This window comes from Emydura macquarii, unplaced genomic scaffold (genome assembly GCF_026122565.2).
Source record: "Emydura macquarii macquarii isolate MOO-44397 ecotype Brisbane River unplaced genomic scaffold, CSIRO-AGI_Emac_v2 contig_18, whole genome shotgun sequence".
NCBI classification, from domain to species: domain Eukaryota; kingdom Metazoa; phylum Chordata; order Testudines; family Chelidae; genus Emydura; species Emydura macquarii.
The window spans coordinates 12,077,309-12,104,266 of NW_027130155.1; the positions used below are offsets into that span (position 1 = coordinate 12,077,309).

General features: G+C 41.2%; 1 protein-coding gene across 1 annotated transcript in view; it reads left to right on the forward strand.

The window, feature by feature from the left end:
• Positions 1 to 14,080, forward strand: part of IRS1 (insulin receptor substrate 1) — a 70,672-nt gene extending 56,592 nt beyond the window's left edge. The window contains exon 2 of the mRNA XM_067561402.1: positions 13,065 to 14,080. The gene's annotated coding sequence lies outside the window, so the exon portion shown is untranslated. The remainder of the gene's footprint in view (positions 1 to 13,064) is intronic.
• The last annotated feature ends 12,878 nt before the right edge of the window (positions 14,081 to 26,958 follow it).

Here is a 26,958-nt window from a genome sequence, read left to right on the forward strand (position 1 = left end):
CGTTACAATATTCTTCCGCCCCTTACAGACCCCAAGAAGTGGAGGAGCAAGAGGTGGACACAAAGGAAGAGGTCACACTCAAAGCCATATCCTCTCTTTCACCAGATGAAGAGGTCATGCCATCACCACCTTCCATGGCGGACAATTTCCACTTGTTCCAAGAGCTGGCGAAGAGAGTGGTGGGCATCCTCCACATACCATTGGAGGTGGTTAAAGGTATGCACCACACTTATCGACATCCTCTATGCTTCATCTACTTCCAAAATGGCCTTCTTAATCAATGAGGCCATCCTAGACCCAGATAAGACAGTGTGGCAAACCCTGGCTTCGGTGGCCCCGATGTGCAAGCAGGCAGACAAAATATATTATATCCCTGCGAAGGAGTCCAAGTTCCTGTTCACCCACCCACCAACCAATTCCATCATGGTGGACGCTGTGAACTTTCGTGGCTCACAGCACCACTCTAGGACAACACCTTGTGACAGAGACTGGAAGCACTTGGATCTCTTTGGTAGGAGGGCATATTCCTTGGCGACCTTACAGTATCAAATTGCCAACTACCAAGCATTCATGGCAAAGTAAAATTACACGAATTACAATAAATTTACATGATTTTGTTGATAAGTTGTCAGAGAATTCCCGGGATTCCTTCAAGGCTATCATCCAGGATGGGCAACTGGTGGCAAAAACGTCTTTACAATCGGCCCTTGATGCCGCTGATACAGCTGCCAGGACCATCTCTGTGGCTGTGGTAATGAGGTGGGCATCATGGCTCCACCTCTCAGACTTCCCAAAGGAGGTGCAGACCACGGTGGAGGATTTCCCCTTTGAGGGTTTGAAGCTCTTTGGCGAGAAGACCAATGCCCCTCTCCACTCCTTGAAGGACTCCAAGGCTATTCCCAGGTCACTGGGACTCTACACACTAGGGCAAAAGAGCATGCTGTAGCCCTCACTACCAACAGCGATCTCATTCATCCCATTTCCATCAGAATGGAACTATGAATCACAGAGGAAAAAGGGAAAGTTCTCAAAGCAAAAGCCTTTGGGCTGCCAGTCCTCGACCAACCACCCACCCTGAAGCACCATTGTTGACAAGGAGGTTGAGGAGCTGTGAGACCACTCCCCATTACTATCTGTGACTGTGCACCTGTTTGGCAGCATTCTGCAGTGCCTGGGAGCACGTAACTTCGGGACAGATGGGTTCTAGAGATAGAGTCCTATCCTGCTATTCCATCTATTTCACCTCCCTACCTCCTTTACAACAGCCTTCCTCATCCCTCTTCAGGGACCCTTCTCATGAAAGTCCACTAGAGCAGGAAATAGACTGCCTCCTGCAGTTAGGAGCCATATAACCAGTACCTCAACATCTCTGAGGCAAAGGTTCTACTTTCGCTATTTCCTAATACCCAAAATGAAGGGAGGTTGGAGACCCATCATGGACCTCAGAACTCTCAACAAGTTTGTCAAAGCTCAGAAGTTCAAGATGGTCACCTTATTGATAATCATTCCATCACTGGAACAGAGAGACTGATTTTCGGCCCCTGACCTACAAGATGCGTACTTTTCACATTTCAATACTACTGGCTCACAGACATTTCCTCAGGTTGCCCTGGGGCGTGACCATTACCAATACAGAGTCCTCCCCTTTGGATTTTTATCCGCCCCAAGAGTGTTGTCCAAAGTTCTCTTAGTGGTGGATGCCCATCTGTGATCACAGAGGATAATGATCTAACCTTACCTGGACGATTGTTTCCTCAGTGCCTAGTCATTTCAGGAGGATTGTTGAGCCCCTGAGGACACGATATGCTAGTTCACAGAACTGGGCTTACAGATCAGTTCTCAGAAGTGTATCCTCACACCAGTGTAATGCCTAAAATTCATAGGGGTCGATTTAGACACGCTATAGGCCAAAGCCTTCCTGCTGCAACACAGATTTCTATCCCTGGTATCGCTTATAGACATGGCTCAATGCAGTCCTCAAGTACCAGCCAGAATCTGCCTCCAGCTCCTGGGGCATATGGCAGCCAGCACGATGGTGATTCTGCACACCAGTCTGCACATGCGATGCCTATTGCTGTGGTTCGGCTCGGTTTACAGACCGAATAGGAACAGTCTGGACAAACCCGTCACTACCCACCAGGATCAGGATCTCCCTGGAGTGTGGTAGAAGAACCCAGCCAATGCAGGCAAAGGAATCCACTTTCTTCAGGCACCAGCTTTGTTGCTCCTTACCACTGACGCATCACTTATAGGGTGGGACATGCATTTAAACAGCCTCACAGTGGTCACCTGCAGAGAGATCCTTGCATATTAGTCTCCTTGAGTTGAGTGGTCAGGAACGCCTGCACCCCACATTCTCCCACTGATAACAGGATCACATATAAAGATCCTAATGTACAAAATAGCCCGCATGTATTACATTGACCAATGTCGGGGGAAACAGATTGCCCTCTCTTTGCACAGAGGCAATGAAACTGTGGCACTGGTGCATCTCTCACAATGTTGCCTTTGTCCATTGTTTACCTTCCGGGCATGCAAAATGCGATAGCAGACTAGCTCAGTTGCACATTCTTGCACGGCCACGAGTGGGAGAGGCACCCATCAGTACTTCACAACTTAGTCACACGGTGGGGAACACTGTCCACAGATCTGTTTGCCACTCACTAGAACAAGAGGTGTCTGCGACACTGTTCCGGGCAGGGATTGGACAGCACTCTCTGGGTGATGCCCACTTCCTCCCGTGGAACAAGCACCTTCTTTATGCCTTCTCTCTGTTTTCTCTCCTGCTGAAGATAGACGAAACTCAGGTGATTCTGATTGCTCCCACGTGGCCGAGACAGACCTGGTAACCTTACCTGATGCAACTCACAATGTGCCCCACTGATCTCTCTTCTGGCTACTCTGCACCTTCTCTTTCAGGATAAAGGGCGTACCACACATCCCAGCTGGGGGATGCTCCACCTCAAATCATGGCTTCTACATGGTTCCAGCACCTAAAGAGCTCATGCTCAAAAGATATGCCAGAGGTTCTGTTCCACAGTAGAAAGTCCTCCACACAATGCACTTACCTGTAGAAATGGTCCAGGTTTCAGATTTGGTGCCTGTCCCACCAAATCTCTCCAGTGTCAGCAACTGTTCCACATCTTCTGGAATATGCCCAGATCCTTAAAAAATTGGGGTTATGCCTGAGCTTTTTCTCAGGGTCCCCTAGCAGCTATTGCAGCATTTCACCAACCCATAGAAGGGTACTCAGTACTATCAGACCCGACTGCTAAGAGGGTTCTTAAGGGAATAACAAACCTCTTCCTTCAACTTTGACTTCCTACTGCCTCGTGTAGTATCTAGTATTGAAAGGGCCGACTAGACCACCCCTCCCCCCTTCGAACCCATAGCCACCTGTTCACTAGCATATACTTATCAATGAAAATGGTTTTTCTGATCGCAGTTACCTTCACTAGAAGAATAGGGGAAATACCAACTGTGATGGAGCATCCCCCCTACACAGTATTCTCCCCTACAAGGTTACACTTAGGCTGAATCCAGTGTTCATACCTAAAGTGACGACCTCATTTCACATGAATCAGTCTATTCACTTTCCAACCTTGTGTACACCAAGTCTTACTGAGTCAATAGGGAGGCCATACTGCATATCCTAGATGTTAGGAGAGCCGTTCCATTCTATCTTGATAGGACAAAGGCCTTCAGGAGTAACCTAGACTATTCCTCTCTGTGGCTGAAAGATCTAAGGGCTCAGCGATATCAGCCCAAAGACTCTTTCCAAATAAGTCTCGAATTGCATCAGGCACCAAATTTGCAACATGATCTCTCCGGACTCAATCCGTACACATTCCAAGAGATCATTCTCATTATCTGTTGCCTTCTTTAAGAATGTCCCCATCTCAGAGATCTGCAGAGCTGTGACGTGAGCGTCAGTCCACACCTTTGCATAACATTATGTGATCATCAGGGACTTTGCCTCTGATGCCATCTTTGGCTCCACAGCATATCATCTGTGACTAACCCGACTCCCAAGTCCTAGCCCTCCCAGGGGCGTGCTGCTCAGGAGTTACCTACAGTGGAGCACACATAGGGGGACACATCTTGAAGAACCATTGTTACTGCACAAGGTGAATAACTTCTTCCTTCTTAGGGGAGGAAAGTAGCTGTCTGAATCAGAGTGAGAATAACATAACCCATAACCCAATAAAAATAACAAATAAGAAAAACCCATAATAAAAAACCCACAAAAGATAGAAATTAGATACTTTGGCTAAAATAAAATTATAGTTCTCCTCCTCATGCTCTGTGGGGAGATATCATCAAAAAATCTAATAGACTAGGAAAATACCAGGTTAATGTTCCATGCTGTGTCACCATGGTCCTCTGTCTGGGCTATTGTACCTAGCTGCTGCTGAAAGTTGCTGTGCTATTCCAACCATGCTGTAATGCTCCGTTTTCACTGTGGATCATTATACCCCACCACCTTTTACGTCATACTTGCCTCCTCAAAACTGCATGTGGAAGGATGAGAGTAGCCCAAGATGCAGAACAACAAGCAGATGTCAAGTGGCCTCTTGTCCCATCATTTACTTCTTTCCAGTCCTCTTGTCTTCATTTTAAACCCATACAGTTTCTCTGTGTGTAGCAGTCTAAATCCAGCCTGGTGACACTACTGAAAGTGAACAAGCATCTTTCCTGGTGATTAAAGACTCAGAATTTCCAGCTGAAGGCTCTTTTTACCTGAAAAAGTGGTCGTCTTGCTCAGAAGGAATTATGAGGGGTTGTCTGACACTGTAAGGAGTTCTGCAACCTCCATGTACCTTGCATGAGCAGTGATAACATTGGTGGATACTATTGCATTTGTAGTTCCTTTCAAAACTAAAAATTTCAGTGCATAAGAGCTTCTCTCTGGAAAGTGTTTTTTTTTTTTGACAGCCACTTGCTCTGTGATCACATCTAGATATACCATATGCCAGATATACCAGATACAACTCAATTTCTTGAAGGCGTGAGTCTTTGGTCATTGAGAATGGATTCCTGTACAAATCTGCTCCTTGCTCTCTTATTAAATTAGTGGAAAATTTTATGGAAGTCGAGGAACAAGGTAGTCATGGAGTCATCAGAAAAGTCAAGTTATAATCCTGGTCCCTGCCAAGTGCAATGCAAAGGAATATAGATTATATGGCAAATTGAAGTAGTCCCTGAAGTACAACAGGAGAAAATACCATTTTGCATTGGTGGCTGGAACAAGTTTGGGGTGAAAAGATCTAAGGATATTAATAGATCTTTTCAGAGCAAGTGTCTTGAGTAGACTCCCCTGATTGGTGCCAGGCTCTTTGAATTTGGGAACAAATAGGTACTCCCCAATGGTCAAAATTAAGTTCTTAAACATTGTCCGGGGCGGGGAGGGAGGGGGAGTTGAGCTGTGAAAGAATCACAGGTTTTTTTTGTTTTGTTTTTGTTTTTTGTCTCAAGCAAATTATGGAAATGGCAGGACATGAAGGCAGTCATCCATAATTTACTACCAATTGGATTAATACAACCCATTCCCTGACAGAGGGAACTCAAGGGCAGTTTCTCATCCTAGTATATTTCTAGTCTGGGAGAATTGGGGACAGAGAACAAGACTCCATCTGAACATGTGAATAAGTGCCTACAGGAGCCAAAGTTCAAGATGAACATTCTCAAGTCCATTTGACAGCTATTTAAAGAGGTTTCCTGTTTTCCATGGATCTGAAGGAGACTTGTCTTTGTATTCTCATTGTATGATTTTACAGACAATAGTCCTATAGATGCCAGCTTTTTCCACTCTACTCGTTAGTGTTTGATCCGATGAAGTGCTCAAGATCTTTTCCAGGATCATGGTAGTTTATAATGAATTAAGAAGGAGGCAATTATCTCTCATCACTTCCTGGACAGTTCTGCTAATCAGGTCTCTGTATGTAGAGATATCAGATACAGCTTGATACAGTTTCAGAAGCATCTTTGGATATATTAGGGTACTATGAAGTACAAAGTCTTACCTTGGAGGCATGTTAAACAAAAATGAAAGCACCCATAAAGGAACAACAAGTTGTGCCGTAAAAAACAAAAGTTCAGTCCCTATTAAAACCTATTGGGAATGCTGGTTTCGTGCACAGGTGAGTTTCACTGATCGGAGCTCATGTGAGAGATCCATTAATTCATTTTAATCCCTTCCATATTTCACCATGTTATGTCCATTGGCCGAGCTGGGGGTCCCATGGCTTTCTTTTTTGCTCTCTCAACTGAGGAACACAAGGAATCCTTTTTTTTTTTTTTTTTTTTTTTTTTTTATTTAAATCAGCCTAGTATAGTATCTCCTGATGCCTCTGACTCAGAGATCTGCTATCACAAGGGCCAGTCCGCCATCCAGACCAGAGAGGCTCATCCTAACTGTCTTGTGTTTTGAAAGTGGTCACTTAAACAAAAATTAACACTGATGTTATCAACAGTAATAGCCCCTTCAAAGAAGTCTATAAAATGAACTTACTTACTGATGAAAAGTCCATGGGTTAACTGTGGTGTTAGTCGGTGAGAGGCAGCCTGGAGTTCCTCTAGGAGGACCTTTTAAATAGGATAGGTAAGTGTCCAAGAAAAAAGGTCTGTTCTCCACATTAAGTAAAGGGAGATTTTCTGCGTATCCCAAGGGTAAGTGGTTCCCTAAGAGGACTATCTTGATTCCACCATTCAAGGTTGTAGTGCACAATTCTCAACCTCCATTCAGGTTCTTATGGCACTAACTTGATTGAACACCTATGAGAAGTGTTATATTTTCTGTCTATCAAAGTGGTCTTCTCAATAGCTACTGCCTTCACCAGGCGAGGTGTTGATGTTGGGAGCTCTTTCTGATGAGACCCAGTATTGTCCATTTAATTCAGACAAGGTCATCCCCACAAGATAGGAATTATTCCCACAGTAAATTCTGTTGTTTTGTCACAGAAGTCAAGAAATACTCTAAAGTTTTAAAGCCTAGTGTTGAAGCACTTTCATACCCTGTGGATCCGTAAGTTCTAATTTATGTACGCACATAAAGATTCCACAGATCTAAGGCCCTAGTTATGGCGATATTACAGTGACCTTGAGGACGCAGATCTGCTGTCAGTATGAACGTTATCTTTGTGTTTGTGTGCGTTCAATCAATGAGACTGTGCACCACAGTTGTGTAGTTATAGTATGGGCTGTCAGTCTTTCCATTAAACATTTTTTGGGAGAGAAGGGTAAGGAGTTGATAAATAGGTCATTTTAAAATCAGCAGTCTAAGCTAAAACTTTCCTTATCAGAGAATCAGATATTTCTAAATGTTTTTGTCACTTGTGTGTGTTATGTTTTTGTAATGTAGGATATGTGTAACAGGTTTCAGATGCTTACTTTAGAATCCTAGTCACTCATACAGTTTTGCTTTTGTTTAAGAGAAACTTTGAAGATTTAGGCCAAAATAATATGGACTGTTTGCCTAATTTTAGATCTAACTGAACAATCGAAATTGTTCATAAGTAGAATGACTTCACTTAAAGGGGATAGCTCTTTTTATAGATCTAAGTAAAAATGTTTCAAAGGATATGGTTTGGAGCAGGGGTGTCAAACATAAGGCCTGCGGGCCGCATCTGGCCTGCAAACCTGTTTGAGCCGGCCCGCGTTCTGACACATTTCTCTGCGTATGGCATTGCCACTTTAAGAGATTTGTCGGCGGAGGGCATTGCCACTTTAAGAGAGACTTAAAGCGGCAATACCTTCCTCCGCAGAACCCCGCTGCTGAAAAGCGGAAGATGCTTTGAATTCTTTGGCGGTGGGTATCGCTCCTAAAAATTTCTTAATGCGGCAGTGCAGTCAGCCGGCAACAGGGTCCCCCGTGAAATCCCGCTGCCGAAAAGGGGTGATGCTGCGCCGCCGAAAAGGGGAAGATGACCCCAATTTTTTGGCAGAGGGAATTGCATGGCCCCTGTGAAAGTCAGTGTATGTGAATTTGGCCTGTCACCATCATAGAGTTTGACACCCCTGGTATAGAGCATCTCTTCATTCCTGTTTCAAAAACAATGATACAATCAAAAGCTTAATTCAAATGGATGGAGTTCTGAGATATTGAAGGATTCTCCAGTTAAATGGTGGTGGTTCTGCTCCAAACCATTTTACTGGCAAACTGAAGTTGCTTATATGGCTTCACAGTAGTGTTGCAAGTTAATTTTTTGTCAGGACATCCTTACAAGTGTACTGTGCCCTACAGTAACCCAGCAGACATTGAAGGTGTGGTAATGGGTCTAAAACTGACCCATGTACTATAAGTATCCTTTTCATGGTGCTTTTCTAAGGAACTGCCAAGAGACCGTTTACATTCAATGAAAGCGTATTACAGTTACTGCTCCATATATTTTTGGACGGTCATCCTGAGTCACTGAAATTCCTAGATATACAATCTACTCCAGTCTTCACCCCATTTCACTTTTCCAAAGATTTTGTTAACTGACACACCTAGTCTTTCATAATTACTGTTTTCTTCAGGGCTGTTGAAGTTTCCAAATGATTTTACTAGATATTTCCCTATCTCTATTAAATGCTTTTTCTCTTGTATTTCTGTGTACAGAAGTCGGGAGATTAACACCCACAGGTTATACTAGGTCTCTTTACAAAAGAATCTTGACAGTACTGGTTGTGTTGGGGAAGTGAGGGGATTTGTATAAGTAATGCATCACAGATTTGGGAGTTGAGGTAGATTACAGAAAAATTAGGTAATAAATATGATATATGGATTTGATACTGAAAATTGTTTTTATTTATTGAAAAAATCTCAAAACAATAAGCTTGACATAAGTAGAGAAACTACATTTCCCTCCCAGTTTCTTCCACTGTGCAGGTTGGAGCATGTGACCATACTACTGGGTAGTTTGTTCTTTCACTAAGTTGTTCATTCAACTATGCTGGATAAGAGCCAGATATGAAATGAAAAACAAACAATGTGCATTTCACTGCTTCTCAGTTTAAATTAGGTGATTTCTTTCTTTGTCACTCGTCCTTTATTAAAGTGTGGGATTACTGTCTTACTTTTAGATCCAAGATAGTTGAAAGCTGTGAAGCTATGTTAAGCTGAATATAGATATTCTGGTAAGAACATTCCAGAAGATTGGAATAGGAGTTCAGGAGACAGTTGAAAGTAAATAAGAGATCTGTGAGATAATTCTCTCGGGAGTTTTCCTAGCATACCACACGTCATTTACCAGGATAGACCACACAAAGTAAATTCTGTTTCTTGGGAAATTAAAGAATATAGGACAAGGATGCCTTTTCTGTTTTTACTTCAGTGGCCCTATGGGAAGTCTTTATTCGCTACAGGAAAATACACTGTTATTCTACCTTTTAGGAGCATAGTTAATATATATGTTATGAAAAATATATACGGGTTCTTCTTTGAGGAGTGTCCCTGTGGGGGCTCCACTTTTAGCTGATTGTGCATCCCTGTGCTTGTAATCGGAGATTAGTAGTAGCAGTGCCTGGTTGGGTAGCACATGCACCGTCCCCGTCTTGCATTGCTTCAGGTGATTACATAGTGCTGTGTGAACAAGCCCCCTTCAGCTCCTTCTCTACCACCTTTGTCTTGAGTCCAGGGCCCACATTTTCATATAACAATGCATACTTCACAAAAGAGGGTCCTCAGATTTGTTCTGGGAGCAGACCACTTTCAGTACAAAGTACTTTCCTTTGGACTATCCACTGCCCCCCAGGTATTTTCGAAGGTCCTCATGATGGTTGCAGGGGATCCCTCCACTGACAAGGGATCATAATATTCCCCTGGTTGGACAGTTTTCTACCAAAAGCATCGACACAACAAGGGGCACTAGAAGCTACACAAAACACAGTCGCTCTTCCCACAAGCCTAGGCCTACAAATAAATGCACAAAAATCAACATATATACCTGTGCAGAAATTGGAGTTCATCGGTGCCTACTCAATTCTCCAGAGGCTACAAGCCTCTCTTCCCTGACAACGGTTCATGACTTTACTCAGTCTTATCTCCATAATGTTAGAAAGTCCACAGACATCACCCTGGACTTGCTTACAACTATTGGGCCACATGTCCGCAAGAATGTTCATCATCAAATACACAAGACTGCACATGCGATGCCTGCAAGTCTGGTTTCAGACAGTCTACATTCCGCACAGACATGGCATAAACAAATGCCTTATGCTGCCAAGCAAAGTAAGACTCCCTACAGTGGTGGACACTATCAAACAATGTTTGTGCAGGAGTCCCCTTTGTACAGAACCCCCCAACGATGATATTTACTATGGATGCTTCCCTTCTAGGTTGGGGGGCATGCCTGCACACTCAGATTGTCCAAGGTCATTGATTCAAGTCAGCATCCCTGGTACATATAAACCTCCTGGAGCTATGGGTGGTTCGCAATGCGTACTACCATTTCCTACCTAATGATCAAGAACACAACCATAAAGATCCTCACAGACAATGTCACTTGCATGTTTATAAACTGATAAGGAGGGGGACGTTCACATTCCCTATGCATGGAAGTCATGCTACTTTGGATATGCTGCATCAGTCACAACCTCAACATCTGTCTCCTATCTATCAGGATGCCAGAACACCATCTCAGATGCATGAAGCAGAAAATTCTCCCAGGACCATGAGTGGGAAATTGCTCCCTGTGTACTATGGAATATATTCAAACAGTGGAGGTTCCCGACTATAGACCTCTTTGTGATCACCTAAAATGCCATATGTCCAGTTTGCTCCGGAGCAGATGTGGGTCCCTGTTCCCTAAGCAATGCTCTTCTCATCAAATATGGTACCCTTTCCCTCCAACCCCTCTTCTATTTTGGGTATTACACAAGATAAGAACAGACAATTCCAAAGTCATCTTGATAGCCCCTATGTGGCCCCGGCAAATGTAGTTACCTTACCTCCTAAAGATGGCTGCATGCCCACCACGTACTCTTCCTCTTCAGCCTCATCTCCTCTCACAAAATGCAGGCCAGATTCACCACCCGAGCCTGACAACACTCCACCTCAAGGCGTGGCTATTCCATGGCTCCAAGAAGCCGAAATGTCCTGCTTGGAGGAAGTAAGGAACGATCTGTAAAATAGTCTTAAACTGACTACTTGACATACATACCAACACAAATGGAGGCGATTCACTATATGGTGCCAAAATCAACAAATCAAGCAGTCTCTTCTCCCCTATTTCTGGTATTGGATTATATATTGGAACTTAGAATATTGAGTCTCTCCATGAGCTTGATCAGAATGCATCTCTCAGCTATCACAGGATTCCACCATAAGGTGGATAAGTTATCGATTTTTTTCGCTCACCCAATCTCCAAGCATTTTCCTAAGGGCCTTCGTAACATCTACCCTGAAATACAAATCCTTACTCCATCATGGGACCTTAATCCAGTGTTACAGGGCCTTACCAGACCACCATTTGAAGTATTAGCAACATGTTCACTACTCCACCTTTCAATGAAGGTGGCCTTCCTTGTTGCTATCGCATCTGCCAGACAGGTGGGGGAACTAAGAACCCTTATGGCACACCCTCCATACACAACATTCTTTAAAAATAAAGTTAGTTTAAGACTATATCCCAAGTCTTACCTAAGGTTGCCTTCTCATTCCATCTGAATCAGCCCATTCATCTCCCATCATTCTTCCAGAAACCCCATGGGAATAAATGAGAAGCACACACTCCACCAGAGCTCTATCTGCTTCGATAGCCTTCTTTAATAATGTCCCCATTATGGACATCTGCAAAGCAGCAACCTGGGCGTCAGTCCATACATTCACACAACATTATGCACTAGAGCAGTATTCATGATCAGATGCTCTATTCGAATGTACCATCTTTTATAGTCATTGTGGACGACAACGCCGAAGCCCCTTCCTTCCACTGTAGGGTACTGCTGTACACTCACCTAAAGTGGAGCACCCACAGGGACACTCCACAAAGAAGAAAAGACTATTCACCCTGTGCAGTAACTGGGGTTCTTTGAGATTTTTGTACCTGTGGCTGCTCTACTACCCTCCCTCTTCCCTTCTACTTAGGAGTTATCACGTAGATACTCTACGGTAGAGAAGGAACCAAGTGGGGGTTGGTTGCAAGGTGCTATGTGCCTGAGGCGGCATGAGACAGGACAGCACATGTGCATCCCCACCGGGCACTGCCACTACAAATCTCCAGTTGTGTCCTAGTTTTAATGATGTCATAACTTCCCTACTAAGGGTGGGTTCAGAAGCAGAATTATGGTTGTAACATCTGGTGAGGAGTTAGATTGTCTGTATGCTGCATTAGTCCACATCAGTTGGATGTAAATTCAAGTCTAGTAGTCCCAATGCCCTAGGGAACTTCTAGTGCATGCCACCAGGGTCCACATGGGCCGTTGGTGCGTGAAGTACTGGGTTAGACTAGAATTTATACCCTACTGGTATGGAGCAATGCACCACACTGACGAGGCATCAGTCTTTTGGTCAGTGATATGAGCTATACTTTTTAAAAGATGTCACCAGAATTTCCTGACTTCTGGCTCCATAGGAATGGCCAACTTTTATATTTTTATAGTTTTTCATTACTCATTAATGGTTAGTGGTGTTCATGTTGAGTGATGCCTGGCACCTTCTCACACAAGAAATTGTGCACCTAGATAGGCAGGAAAGTGGGGCCAAAAATATAGCCAAAAACTTCCTTGTAGAGAATACAAAACACCCCAGAAAGTTAATGATCTGGGCTTTCTTTTTTGGTATAGAAATTAGTGTCAAGAAATCTAATCAGTATAAACACTCTTAATTGTTTTCTTTTTCCACAGGTGAATCTCTCAAATACGTTTTTAAAATATATTTCTGATTGTTTCAACATCTTTGACGCTTTAGTGAGTCTTACTTGTTAGAATACAGTTTAAATAACTATGTATGCTAGTCCTTTTCTAAAGAAAAGGTGCTAAAGATTGAAGTTTGAATTGCACGTCATTTTTTTGTTCAAAGCAGTAATTATGAGCAGTGTGTTTACAAGCCTATGATGGTTACTTTTTTTCTCTTTCAATTTCAGAATGATGACCTATACAACCTCAGCAAATCCTTCTTTTAACTCATGGGTATCCAGACTATAAATGTTACATGAATCACAACTAGGACCTCACATCCTCCTCCTCCTCTTCGTCTATAGATGGGTATGATGCATCCAGTTCAGTTTGTTTACTTTACACAAACCTCAGGAGTTAGTTGACTGAACTGCACATTCTATGTTGTGCCAAGCAAAAGCACTGTGACACCTGGATAATGAGTCTCTCTTACTTCATCCTCTACCATAAGGACTTAGCTGGACACGATGAACTGATGTGCCCACCACTATGTCATGGTGAGAATGGGTATTGTACTAGCACATTTACATGATACATTACATTTCATTTGCTGCTGAAAACCTGTATGACAAATCATCATTGTAAATTATTACATACAAAACTGTTAATGTTGGTTGAAGAGTATTAAATATTTAACATAGGTTTTGATTTATACATGTACTTTTTTAATTAAAATGTAACTTTTCCTACAGCACATCTTTTTTGATGTGGAACTGGGGTATACTATATTCTGTTGTAAACAGAGTGGGGAACCTGCTTAAAACAAGGCTAATAAGAATAGAGTAGGGTACTATTCTTGTTTTAAGATTGTAATTCAGAAAATAATATAATATGAATCATTGGCCCCTGGGTCTTGATTGTACAGTCATATTTACTGATACTATCAGTTGTAAGATAACCCTGTTATTGAGCTAAATTCTTTCCAAAAGAAAAAATAATTTTGTACTCCTCTTGTAAAATAGGCTGTATTAACTAAAATGAAGACAAACTTACTGTACATGGTATTTACAAGTGTCAACTTGAAATCATCTATTGCACAGAAACTTACAGAAAATCAGAAAAAAGAAATCAAAGTCTTCCATTGTATATAGAAAAAAGATACATGGGTGAAGTCTTCAAATCAAAACTCTTCCTGGAATGAAAAATGTGGGTGTTTGTAAATTCTGGAAATCTTTCTATACGTAATAAACTAGATACTGTTTTATCTGCTTATTTTTTTCCTGGTAAATTGTCTCAACTGTATATACATCTATTCACAGACATTCTATTGACATGTTCTTTTTGTGTTACCACAAATGGCGGCAGGTTACCGTAGTGCTTGCTACTTCAGAATTAAAATTTCATGTATAATTAGGTAATATAGTATCTTAATAGGAAGCACACATCTCTGCATTACTTCACTAATACTCTTTTCATGTTTCTAGGAAATTCTCAAGTGCTCGTTCCATTGAAATCAGTGAAAAAATTCACACAGACTTCATTGGGAGCACTGTCAGGTCTTCTGTGTTGAGTTTAAAAAGAATGGCCTAGAGTCTAGACAATTTGCTGGAGATCACTGTGTGCTGCTTCTGTGACACTGTCCTATGTCCTCTGGTCCCATGAATTTCCATGAATAGTACCTGTAGGGTTCACTATTTTGTGGTGGGGTAGAGCAACAGAGGTCAGGCTTTGTTCCTGGATTTCCATGTGAAAATATGGTCAAGAGCTAATATAACTTGAAGCTGCATTGGTTCCTCCTATGTCCTTTCTGCTGCTTCTGTTAAGCAGCTCTAGGCCACTGTCAGTGCAGTTACAGCATGATCTGCATAATGGAGGAGAGGCAGGCCATTGAAGCAGTCGCTATCCCTGCAGAATGGGTCTTGAGCCCACAAAGAATGGGTTCCTTTCCTCATCGTTCTTCAATATAGGCAGGGTTAGAAGAGGATGCCATCTCTGAAATCTTGCCTTTGCCCACAGAAAGCCTTTCTCCAAAGAAGTTGGTGCTGGAAAAAGGCATGAACCCTCTTCTGTGGTGGTTTCTATAGGACAGGGGCAATCTAGACCATTGTATTTGGACCATTATTCTTGAAAAGCATTGACCTGGTTTTTACTAAAAATACATTAATGGCTTCATAATAAGCCACATAAATATCAGACCAACACTTACAAACCTGTTACCTTTCTTCATTTGTGTTGCACCTTGAAATCCTTCAGCTTTTCTTTACAGGTTTAAATTGCAATAAAAACCTTGCATGTGTTTTAAAGTAACTATCTTGCACGCAGCTTTGTGTGTGTTTAATAAATTAACATGAGTATTCACTGTGCTTCGTTCAGTGGCTGAATATTAGCCAGTGCTGCTATTAAATTAACCTTGATGCTATAGTATTTTGTGGCCAGTTTACTCTGCATTATTTCAAATAATTTGCATGCTCAGGCAGTAATTAAAATAAATAAGTTGTTACGGTAAGCTACAATTAAGTGTTTCTTAAAATGAACTATAGTATTGAATACCCTTTCGAATACATATGGGAGAAGTATTTTTCAACATATATCGATGAATAAAGCTGCCATAAGAGTATTGACTTTTTATTTAATCGATTTAATTTGAAAATCAGTATTTGCCAACATATTGGGTAGAAGGGAGTGTGTTGTGTGAGAGCAGTCTTTCCATTCCTTACATACAGTAAATTAACAGTTAGCCCTGTTTTTATGTCCGTGCTTATTTTTCTTAGTAAAATGCCTATTTCAGCATATATTTATTGAAGTCTCATGAAGCAAAATGCATTCATAACAAATATAAGCCTCTTAATCTTTTTCTCCTTGTTCTGTGTAAATTCCACAACTTACTTAAAAAGAAAATTCAGACAACATGAAGCAAACCCTGTTATATTAAAGCTTATAAACTTTTTTAGGAAATGGTATTATTTTGTTTGATTATATATTCTGTTCTGTCCATTGCAAAACAGATTTTTCTCATTTCTAAGTTACTAAACTGAACAAATGGGATCAATTTTACTCAGCTAGGGAAAATAAATTCATTTTAGTTTAGTTTTGCCTTCAGTCTTTTTCAAAGGAAAGCTACCTATATCTAAAGTTTTATCTGACTGAGACCATTCCAATTGAGAAGTCAGTTCATATGTGGATTTAGCAATAGTTTTACGCTACCATTAGAGAATGTTAGAGAAAGATAGAGAAAGATTGAAGCAGTCTCCAGTGGTATTAGCAGCATTTACACCTTGTGTTCTAAGGATTGCTGTAGTCAAGCTCAATTTGCCACTAAGCTGGCTCATATACCATGGAACTGTAAACAAATCCCGATCCTTTTAGTCTTTGACATTAACCTGATTTGCTAGCATTTTAAATGTCAGATGTCTCAAATAGTGTTCATGTCTCAAATGTTAAACATTTTCCAATAAAGGCACACTCAAGAACAGGAAGGAAGATATGTCCATGTTACAGACAGCATCTAATGCTGCCTTCTGTCTGTGACGTATTTAAATAGTAGAATATCAGTCTTGCTTTCAGCTCGGTTTTACCTGAAGACAGTTCAGTCTTTCTCCTGATTGACATCCTTTAGAAGATGGTTTTATAATTAGCAGTGTATGCTTTAAAGTTACTGTTAGTACCTTTAAATGTATGCTATATTTTAGTTATTCAGTGTAGAAGTAACACGATTAACGGACACCTAGGTATGAACAATTTTTAATGCATTTACTTTTTGACGTTTAGTTTTTTCAATGAACTGATTTAAAATCAGAGAAACCTAATAAAATATTTACATTCAATTTATTTAGGCATTAGCAATTTACTGTAAAGTGCCACAGGTGTATTAAACACTTCCTACAGAGAAATGGTATTGAAGCCAGTGATTTTATGTAATGCAACAAGGGGGGCACTGTGTTCTCTGACACCACAATATATACAGAATATTCACTCCTTGGTCTTATCTCCTTAGCTAGAGACTGGTGAAGCTTCCTTAGCTGTCAAGGCTTTTTGATTCCTGAGGATAATAGTAGTGAGATAAAGCACAGACCAAGTCCCCTACTGGACACATCATTTTCATATAAATGCTTGCTACTTTTCCCAAGTGTTTGTTGGTTCCTTCATTACTATGGTCATCAAAGGAGGTTCCTGCAGGAATGAGTGCTACAGTAGGCTGTTGTTCCAGCTCTTCTTCACATCGCAGCAATACTCGTTAAGTATCCTTTCCTGGTTCCAGTCCTGTCTTTCAGTCCAGGTATGTTTCAGCAGTTCTAAATCTTCGATCTTTGCTTTCAGTGCGTCTCTGCAAGGCTTTAGTGCCTGTCTTGTTTTTTGTCTGTTTTGAAACTCATTTCTATGTTGTATTTCTAGTTTGCATGAAATGTTTGCATTTGAGGCAGTCTTGTGGACTAAGATCATGGAAGCAAGTAATGCAGAGACTCTCAAGTTGCTGTTAGGTAACAGATTATTTTGATTTTTGGTGATCATGAACCCACTCCCTGGACCATCTAGCAAGGAATGTGCCTGGTAGGAGGAACACAGTTGCAGACAATTGATTTGTGACCAATCTTTGTAAGAAGTTTCTGGATCAGAAAATGAGGGACTAGATTTTCCTCCAGTATGAGACACTGCTCCCATCTCACTTAAAAAGAAAGCTACCTAGAGGGTGTTGTGGTAGCCAGGACTGCCTTCTCCAGCTAGTGAGGGAAACTTCTGTATGCCTTTCTACTAGCCCTTCTGGTAGCAAAGGTCCTGGCAAAGCTCAGGATTGACAAATGTTCAGTAATCCGAACTGCCCAGTATTGATCCAGACAAGCATGGTTCTCAGCCGAGTTCTGTTGAGCAAAGCTGCTGATATCAGGCTGAAAATCTAACCTTAGCTCAGCACTTGAACCCAGTTTCTAGGATAGGATCTCTGAGCAGCTGCCTCTTGTCCCCGTGCCATTTTATAAGCCATCTGCCAGAAAGACAATTTCACGTGGAAAAAGTCTACACTGTGCCTGTGTACAATAGCTGCATATCTCCTCCTTCACTTACCTAACTTAGGCTAACTCCACCTAGATACATTTAGCAGTTAGGTTTGGCCTGTCATGAGCTAATGGAGAATAAACCAGGATCCCTGTGTTATCAGGTTCATGCAGTACTTCACACTTTAACCAGGTCCACTCGTATTTTAAAAAATCTGTTGTGTCATGAGATTAATGTGGCAACAAAAATGACGAATGCTCATTTGAACCAACTGGTTCTTGTCAGCTTAATTGTCTTACACGAAAAGCCGTTTTCCTCTTGGCAGTGACTTCAGTTCAGAGTGAATGAACTTCAAACTTTAGTGATCAGGTTTTACAAAGGTTTTACATCAGGTTTTACAAAGATAAATGTGCAGCATCTCTATCTCCATGATTCCTCTCCAGAGTGGTACTCGAATTCCACCTTTAATTAGCCTGTCAACTTGCTGACATTCTTCCCATACCTTCACGCCCATCCCAGGGATGCCCTTCTCCTTAACATGGATGTTAAAATATTCTTTGAGGTTCTACTTTGAGTGGACTAAATGCCTTAAAAGTCAATTCCTTTTTTTGTTTCTGTTGAAACCAATTCATTTGACAACGCTGCTGCTAAGAGGACCTTGGCTTAAGTGGATGTCTGGTTTCATTTTGCATTGTTGTTAGTAGGCAGGCCTGAAACTAGAAGCTTATGTCAAGGCTTGATTGAACAAGGCAAGGCTGCCACTATGGCTGGCTTCATGGCTGTTTGTTTTTCATTCCATAGTGGATGTCTACAAAGTAGCTACTGCTTCTCTACAATTTTTTATAAAGTGTTGTTGTTTGGGGTTAACCTCCCAGAGAGAATCCTGTTTTAGTCCCTTCCTAGTCTGAAACTTGTCCCCAAGGTAGAGGAAGCCAACCTCTCCTACTCCTGGTTTATTAGTTTCATGTTTCAGATGACTGGCCACCACTTTTTTCTATGGAATTTGCTTCTCTCCTTTTGGGCTCATTCTTCAGTCTTGCACTTCTTTCTTGATGTTCTATTCTGAGATTTATAATCCTTGTACCACTGATATTGGCCTTATTATTGGTGTTCATTGCAGCTGTTCTCTCATTTTCTTTAGTGAAGTTCCTCAAACTTACTCTTCAGAAGTTAGAATCCTGCCCAAATGAGATCTTTGGAAAATTACTTCTCTTTAATTCTGTTTATGTGAACTTTATCTTACTGGATTTTCTCTCGTCTTTCCACCTCTTTAAGGTATGAGGTGGTCTCATACAATTTAAACTCCCTATTGATTTAGCAGGCTGGTCTGAATTTTAATTTAAATAGCTCTTCCAGTTTTATATTTGCTTCACCCTGTCCATCCATTCAAAAAATGTGTGCACAAAGATAAATACAGCCACATTCTCAGCATGTTAAAAGTATGAGAGCCCAAAAATGATCTTCTTACATGCTATTGCAATGTATTCAGAAAGAAAAACGTCACAGCTAGCTACTTCCTAAACATGGACTTGATTCGGCAATTACTGAAGTAAATGACAAAACTCTCCCTTGGGTTTCAATGGGAGCAGAATCAGACTGTTCAGGCTCCAAAAGAATACCAATCCAATAACCATAACCAATCAAATGTGTGGTTTTTTTAGAGAGATTGAAGTAACCTAGCTTGACCACACAAAAAAAATAAAAATAAATATTACATTTTGCTTCAAGGTTCTGACTAGGGAATGTCTTTCTATAAGTAAGCCTGTCCCATTCTCAACTCTTTGTTTGAACTGATGTTATACTGTTTGTTTTAAAAGTGGTATTTGAAGCACACAAACAATTGGACTTTTCCATGACCTCTGGGTATTACTGCTTGGGAAGATTCCCATAATACTGCACAAACACCATAAAGAGTTTGCTGCCTGAAAATGCTTCTTGCACCATGAATACTCCAGCACCTGTCATCTCTAATGTTATATTATCTGAAATAAAAAGCAAAACGCTTTTGGCCCTCTAGGATTAGACGGCTGGAACAAGTCATCTAAAAGAAACTAAATTATTTGTAGGTAGATAAAAGGTGTTGCATCAAAAATGAAGGAACAGGAGTTACCCAGTGTCATGACCTGTGGAAAATGATGTATTTTCAACTGGTTTCTTGCACAATGCTGCATATATTTTTTAAATCTAGTTTTATTTATATAGAATTGACTTGTAACTGATTTATGATGTATGGGGAGAGTTGACTCTTTTCCAAGCAAAAAACTTAAAGTAGTAAACCTTTATATTAAAAACGACAAATACTTGCTATTTTTGCATATATTTATCTTTGACTATGAAGTTCCCTTACAACCCAGATTCTGCTTGAGTTTGCAATGAGTGGAAGCTATAATTTTGTGACCTCACAATCTATTGCAATATACTGATGTCACAAATTCTGTGTTTTGACTTCACTGTAGGTATGTGAAGACAGGCGTTGTATTTGAAGCATATTTGATAAGGAAACAGTGATGACAGATGAATGTATATAGTACATCACATGATACACTAAAGCTGGATGTGAAAGTTCCTCTTTGGGGCCTTCCTAACATCAGTGTTTATCCAGGAATCAGTGGTTCTACTTCTACATTCTTTTCAGGACTTATTTAAAAAAAAAAAAATTATTTACACTACGGATCCAATATCAATAAAATCCAGAATGATTTACGGTTAATGTTATATAATGCAATAATATAAAAGGTGAAATATTGGTAACATCTTATTCCCCCAGTTTTATCTTGTGCTGGTGGCGTTTCCTAAGCAAAACTGCTCTCCTCTTTGTCCACCTGTCATTTTGTTTTGAACAGTAAAAACTGAAGGAAAAAGGCACAGTGTGTATAAGCTAACATCAATATACCATTTTATCATATGTGACTGAATTTTGATCATTTCAGTTTAACATTTTGATTTCTCATTCTGGGAATCTTGGGAAAGAAGAAGGTGGAGATGGCCAACAAAATGTCTCATTGTGCCTGATTCTTCATTTTGAAATCCATACAGGGCCAGATTAAAGGATATACCTATAAACCTGTGCCTCAGGCCCCAGCTCTCGGAGTTCCGTGGTCAGGTTAGGATTTCAGCTTTCATTTAAAAAAGCCCAAAACCCAAGGCAAGTATCTAGCTCTCACGGTTATGGAAAAAACCTTGAAAACAGGTCCAGAGTGTGATCAACACAGTGATGCCTGCCTGAGTCTGCAGGCAACATGAAGCAATGACCCTGAGAGGTATGAGTTGCTTCATCCATCTTAAATGGATTGTTAACTTTGAAATCTGTGTTCTGAGGGAGATCCTGCTACTATTGCCCCAGTACAGGATGCTTGGGTGTGGGCTCCTGCTGCCATTCTAGCTTTTCTGGGCTGCTGTCAAGCAGAGATTCCCACACAGCAGAGTTTCCTTTGAGCCCTCCCTCCTGTATATAGGGCAGACCCTTGTCCATTGAAGGAAGGAGGCGGCACAGCTTTCCCAAAGGAGTGGTGATGGGCGCCCCCTGTGCAACAGACAGCTCCTGTGCAAGTGAGCAGAGCCGTCTAAAGGTGAGGGGTTGTGCTCCCAAGGCACAGGGCAAGGTGATGGTGTGGTCCAGGTGTGGTGTGCATAGAGCCTTACATTGCCTTAATCCCATCATGAGCCAATATTTTCTAGTCATTATGCATGTGCACGTACAGTAGTGTTGGGTTTAAATATTAAGCCCTTTGAATATACGTGTGAGTGAATGTTTCCTGGGGTTAGCAGGGGAGATTATATTGAATATATTTAAAATGGATTGCAGATTTTCAGCATTTCTAGCTCGGTTTCTCGCTTCGTATTTAATATTATATTAAATTCCTTAAAATCAAAAGATTCTCCTGGCAGTAATTATATTGTCAGCTTGTTCCTTTGCCACCTCAGTTTCTTATACCCGGGCATCCACTGGTGTATGTGAGTGTTTGACATGGAACCTCACTCCAGTGCAAGACAGTTAGAATTTCCTTCTTTCCCTCTTTGAATTCTGATGTTAGGCTGACTGTTCTCCGTAACACAGCACTGCAGAGTATGAGAATTTCTTCTCAGAAACTTTGGGGGGTATCAGGTGTGTTAGATTTTCAGTAACGAATCTGTTGTTTTCCTTTTAGGCCAGCCCGAAGACTGCTGAATTTGTGTTCCTTCCAGCTCCCTCAGAGTGGGTGGATCAGTGCAGCTCAGCCCAGCCTGTCCTTTACTACATCATCTTCTGGCTTCCCTCAGCTGCACAGCAGAACTGTCTAGCTCAGACTGCCAGCCTATCTGTGCCGGTGGACAACCTGCATTCATTCTAGCTCCCTCAGAGAGTGCTAGTGTCCTCATCCGGTCTGCCGTTTCACTATGCCTTATACTGTCTTCTCTCAGTAATACAGCTGTCTACCCCTATCAGCAGCCTTTCTGCCACCCACATAGCGGGGTCCTGCAGGAACAGGTAAGATGAAATTTCATTTCTCCTCAGTTCCTCCGTGTATATCAGAGGAGCCTAGCTTAGGCTGCTGCCTTGTTGAACCCATCAGCAGTTCTCCAAAGAGCAACGCAGAATGGTGTGGTCTGGTAGCTCATACCACCAACTTTCCAGTCCCTGTAGACAAACCAAATGGCTGTAATCTGTGGTAGGAGATCAGTATTAAGGAGAAAAGTACCTCAGAAGTGACATAGACCCTGATCCAATGCCTTTTAACAGCTACCTGCATGCAATGCATTTTACATTAAGGCCCCAGATTGGGACTCGATAACTCTGTGTTTTACTTCTGACTTGGCCATAAACTTCTTTGTGATCTTGGTCTGTTCACTGACTCTCTCTGCCTCGTTCTCTAACTGAAAAGATAATACTTTTCCACCCCATGAGGATTGGCGTTATGAGGATAAATTAATTTAGTTGTGTGAGGGGCTCAGATACAGCAGTAATAAGTGATGTAGAAAAACCTATAAACAAAAAAGATATAAAACAAGTTTCTTTAACAGTGCTGTTCTAGTTTCCCATGATTTCTGCCCCTTTTAATGTGGTTTTGTCCTGGGCCAGCAGCCTCAGTTACCTGAAAATTCAATCCTCTGCCCTTGGGGATTAATTAATCCAATATTAATCCAAAATTGTTGGTATCTCCCTTCTCACCTCTTCTGTTTCTTCATAGCAGAAGTGAGACTGCCAGCAGGACGGTAACAATTCAATCTGGCTCTACAGGCCATCTCTACAGCACCATTTTTTTTATCCTTGTAAGGGAAACAAAGTCAAGAGATTTTGAGCAAGTGCTTAAAGGCCTGTTCTGAACATATATAGATTTAAGCACATTCTTAAGTGCTTTCCTGAATGATGTCTTCTATTTTTCTTTTCCTCCCTTTTAGCAATTACCTAAGCTAGGGGAATATGTGAGCTGAGTGTTCTGTCGGCTAAAGAGCTTCAAACTTTCAGTCTTCGAAACTTCCTTGAAAAGGTGGCATTGTTCTTAGTCTTCATGTCTTGACGTATGCAGCCAAAACAGAGGCAAGTTCCACTTAAACTAATCTAGCACCCTCCCACTTTACAAATCCACTCCCTCCATGGAACCTTACGTTCGATGCCTTATCAGTCATCTCGCCACGTCTTCCTCTATTGGGACTGTTTTTTCCCATGTTTTGTCTTGTATGTTATGATCCCATTCTGTGACGCACCTCAGAACTCTCTCATTGACTTTAACAAGAGTGGAAGATGTTTGGGGGCTTTGTAGCATAAGGACCTTTGGAAAAAAAGCTGCATGACTAAAAGCAAAGGGAGTTTCCCACAGTCTTCAGTGGGAGGGACCTGAACTGAGCCCTTTGTTGTAAATTCTGTGGAGTAGGGATTCTCTCAGATTCTGTTTTGTTAAACATCTTGCTAGCTTATAGTGCCCTGTAATTGTTTCTTGATAAAACCCCCATCAATCTGTAAAATAGTCACAAATCCTTGTTAAGTAAATAACATCATAACAGCTGTGGTGGTAATCCATTGTCTTAAGTGTATTTAAGCAAGATGTTTCTCACATTTAACATTAATATAAGCTTATGGTGAATAGACTAAAATCTTTTAAGAAGTGCCATGATCTGCCTATTTCAGCATTTGTTTTTGGCTTTTTAGCCACTTAATATGTTTCTTCTTGTTCGGGTGGATAATCTTTTAGAAAAACTCTTATTGTCAATGAAGGATCGATGGCTACTCACGTTGTAATAGATAGTTGATTAGGTTGACTTTTTACTACATTCATATATGACTTTTGGGTAGACATTGCTAATGGGTGTCAGGAAAGCAATTATTACAGCCCAATCTAGAATGATTGTTGATTAGGGTGATGAGATGCTCCGTTTGAAAAATGCAGTGAATATGTAGTTGAGTTAAAATTAAAAAAAAATCCATGATCAGTTCCCAAATACAGTGCATAACTTCAATCAAATAGTGATGTTTTCTAAAAAAAATTGTTTCAATGGCTGTACTATAATAAGAAGGATACGAGAATTGAGTCTCCATTAAAAATTCAATTAAAAGCCTTACCTGCACTAACCTTTCCTTTATCATCTTTGGTAGTCATCGAAAGGCTTGCAGTATTTCCTCACAGGTCTTTCTCAAAGCCAGAATTTACCCAGGGAGCAGGAATTGGCTTAATGTAGTAGATAATTTACACCCTTCGGTTCCTTTCTCATTACATCTAAGGAGAATAGGGAGAAAGCTTCTGACGGTCTTTCCATTATCTATAAATCTGAATATAGCATTGTGATATAACACTTACTATACCTATCTGATAGATATGATGGGAATAAAGTGCTAGTGTGGGACTATCGGCTTCCTCAACTATATTATGTCTCCTTAGTCATATCACTCTATGCATCCTTATGTATTACACTGGCAAATGCTCTAGAACAAAATTGTTGAAAATCTTTAAGGCCATGCTTTGAGAAAAAGATCTTAACATCCATTAACACTTGAATCTTGTGCAGAAAAATGAAATGTCAGGAGAGTTAAAAATATGAACTCTGATTTTGGTGCAGCAAAATTCAATATTTTCATATGATCAGAATTTCAATAATTCATTCTTTCAACTCTGCCACCGCCAAAGCGTTCTGGACAATGTACAACAGAAAGAATCCAAATACAGTAACATATGTCACATTGTCTTAAAATACTAGTGAGTGGGTCTAATTTAAAAAAGGAATTGAAAGGGAGGGGTCATAGATATCATTTTGAAAATATTTTTAACAGCAGAAACATAAGCTTTAAGATGTTTAGTCTTTTTTTAAATGGGGATACTCAGAATGAGGCTGACTACAAGTGAGAGCGAATTCCATGTCAAAAAGTCCTTCACACAATAACTGCAGTCATCTGCCAACTTCAGATGCAATGATGGGAGCCTTAAATGATGGGTTATATGCAAACCCAGAAACACGATGGGCTAAAGGAGCAGGTGCATGAGGTCTTAACACCCCTTAAGGTTTTAAATAAAATAATCAGAACTGAAATCAGTCTGCCATTTTAGAGTCAGAGACACAAGGTGGGTGAAGTAATACCTTTTATTGGACCAACATCTGTTGTTCAGGTCTGGGAAACTTACTTAGGCTACATCTACATTGCAGCACTTACGGTGGTGCAACTGCAATGCTTGTGGTGGAGTCGCTCTAAGCCTATGGGCGCGAGGTTTCCCATCAGCTTAATAACTCCTGCCTTTGCGAGAGGCGGTAGCTATGTCAGTGGAGAAGCTCTCCTGCTGACATAGTGCGGTCTATATCGGCGCTTAGGTTGGTATAATTTACCTCGCTCAGGGGTGTGGATTATTCACACCTCAGAGCGATTGTAAGTTATATTGAAGTAACCTGTGGTGTGACAAGGTCTCAGCGTGTCACAGCTAAATACAAGATTGTTTAATGTTAGTTAACATGTATTTAAAGAGGCCATTTAAGCTGAAGGGGCCCATTAACACCCCTCCAATCACAGGGAAGAAAGGAAGGAGGAGAAAGCAACTGGGGAGGGTTGTTAGTGGGTTATAGATTGTTGTAATAAGCCACAAATCCAGTGTCTCTGTTCAGTTCATGATTTTTGTGTCTGGCACAGTTATGAACTTAAGCCTCTAGGCTCGTATTTTGAAAGTGTTGTGCAGGATTCCATTGAGGTTGAGGACTGATCGGTCAGATATAGAGTGATCGCTTTGTGGAAAGTGTTCACCTCCTGGTGATGTGGTGTTTTTGTTTTTTATCATTTTCCTGTGTAAGTTCATTGGAGAGCATAGTGATTGTTTGGTTTCACCCACATGGTTGCTAGTGGAGCATTTAATGCACTGGATGAGGTACACCACATGTTGTCATATGCGTGTGTAGGACCCATGAATCTTGAAAGATGTGTTGGGGGGGGGTGTTGATCATTATAGCACTGGATATATGTCTGCAGGTTTTGTATCTTGTTCTGGTGGGGGCTGGTGCTGCTTTGAGTTGGTGGGTCCTGGTATCTGGGAAGCTTGCTTCTGATAATGAGCTTGGAGAGGTTGGGGGGTTGTTTGAAGGCTAGAAGAGGGGTTTTAGAAAAGATTTTCTAGTCAGTTTAAAAAATGGAAGGCTGATGTAATGATCACTCAAGCCATTAAGTAATTGAACTACTGAGTGAAGAAGCTGCAAATAAGGGAGCAACCCACTAAGGGTTGGCCATACGTTGTTATGAGGTAGTCAGACACTGAGCTTGTACAAGCAGGGGTTCTCAAACTGTTTTTGCTGGGACCCCCTTTGCAAACATTTCAGGCTGTGATGACACCCACAACCCAAAGTGATGACCCTCCCCCATGTCATGCCACCCTCACCGGCATGCTTGGGGGCTGACAGCTCACGACCCCCCCCCCCATAATAATGGAGTCACGATCCCCAGTTTGAGAACCCCAAGCTATACAGCATTTAGGGCCAGATCCTGTGCCCATTCCAGTAAATGACAACATTCCCATTGCTTTTAATGGGGCAGAATCAGGCCTTAATGTAGCCAGCCATGAACCTGATAAGGAAGCAAGAATGCATAGTTTTTCAAATATAATTGCACTTTTGTAAATGTTCACAATGATTTCTTCATTTTTGTTCCGTTTCTGCTGCAAAAGCCCAACATTAGTCTGCACCTGCACAGCAAATCCTACCTTTATA